The sequence below is a fragment of the Penaeus chinensis genome, chromosome 37 (genome assembly GCF_019202785.1).
Source record: "Penaeus chinensis breed Huanghai No. 1 chromosome 37, ASM1920278v2, whole genome shotgun sequence".
Lineage (NCBI taxonomy): Eukaryota > Metazoa > Arthropoda > Malacostraca > Decapoda > Penaeidae > Penaeus > Penaeus chinensis.
This window is the reverse complement of record NC_061855.1, coordinates 2,892,596-2,894,272: the sequence shown is the minus strand read 5'-3', so window position 1 is coordinate 2,894,272 and position 1,677 is coordinate 2,892,596.

Genomic DNA, 1,677 nt, shown 5'->3' with positions numbered 1-1,677 from the left:
CAAGTCCTGAAATGAAATGAACGGCTGTTAAAAAAACATTTCTGTGTTTATCAATAATACCCGACATATATTTCAAGAACGAGAATAACAAAGAAAATGAAGATGATAGAGAAGACGAAGAGGAGAAATAAAAAAGTTAAGATGATGATAGAGAAGACGAAGAGGAGAAATAAAAAAAAGTTAAGATAATGATAGAGATGACGAAAGATAGAGAAACTCAAAGTCTATTATATAAATGTGTTACTTAGACCGCACTCATACATTCGCTTGCTACATTCCCTATGCATATATGTTCAACACTGTTACTCCCCGACCTGAACTTTGCAACAGCGAGATGTGCAAACTGCAATGGAAAGTGGCCTTTCATCATCATTTAATCTATTTGTTTGCTGTTTATTGACGCTGTTTTTTTTTTTTTTTTTTTTTTTTTTTTTTTTTTTTTTTGTTTCGACATCGTTTAAGAATTGATAAAATATTTCATAATGGTTTGTCGTAATATTTGCTGACCCTTTGTAATATTCGATTGCCGAATATGGAATGCATATATCGCATTTTGAAAATGTTTAAGTGTGTGTGTGTGTGTGTGTGTGTGTGTGTGTGTGTGTGTGTGTGTGTGTGTGTGTGTGTGTGTGTGTGTGTGTGTGTGTGTGTGTGTGTGTGTGTGTGTGTGTGTGTGTGTGTGTGTGTGTGTGTGTGTGTGTGTGTGTGTGTGTGTGTGTGTGTGTGTGTGTGTGTGTGTGTGTGTGTGTGTGTGTGTGTGTGTGTGTGTGTGTGTGTGTGTGTGTGTGTGTGTGTGTGTGTGTGGGTGGGTGCATATGTGCGTGAATGTGTGTATATGTGTGTGTCTGTGTATGCATGCGTGTCTGTGTACGCGTATATGTATCATAAATCAAAACAAAATGAATCACGTACTATATAAAATATCACCAACACGCCAATTAAGGAAACAACCGACCTTTCCACAAAACACTTACTCACAGCTTATAATCTCTCACAATACACTTCTTTACTAATATAACCCAATTCCCTATCTTCTCTAAACCTCTTCTCCTACTATATTATCTCTTCCTTTTTTACCTTCTTCCTTGACCAAGAAAAGCTCGTAAACCTTGCACTAGTTTACAGCGATTTACAACCTTTTATTGAACAAAACGATGTCGTTTCGTCTTTGAATGTTAGTTAGACTTGTTCACCCCGTTAATGACACACTTTTCCCCCCGTTTTAAGGAACCGTTTCGTAATAAAGAGTTTATTTCATGGCAATTAAAGTATTTCCGTCTGTCAGAGAGGTAACGTGATATAGTAATAGATGACAGTTCAGTGTTATTTATGTCATGGATGTCCTATTTAAAGACTGGAGACCTATATATGTATATGGTGTGAGTATAGGTATGTAGTGGTATTTTTGGTATGTATAGTTCGATATGTAACAGTTGTTTTATATGCTATTATTATTATTATTCTTTTAAGACGTTATATATGATAACTTCCGTTTTCCATTAACCCTCCCCCTAATAATAATAATAATAATAATAATAATAATAATAATAATAATGATAATGATAATAGTGATTATAATAATCACAATAATAATAATAGTAATAATAATGATAATAATAATAATAATAACACTGATAATAATAATGATAATGATAATGATAATAATAATGATAATGA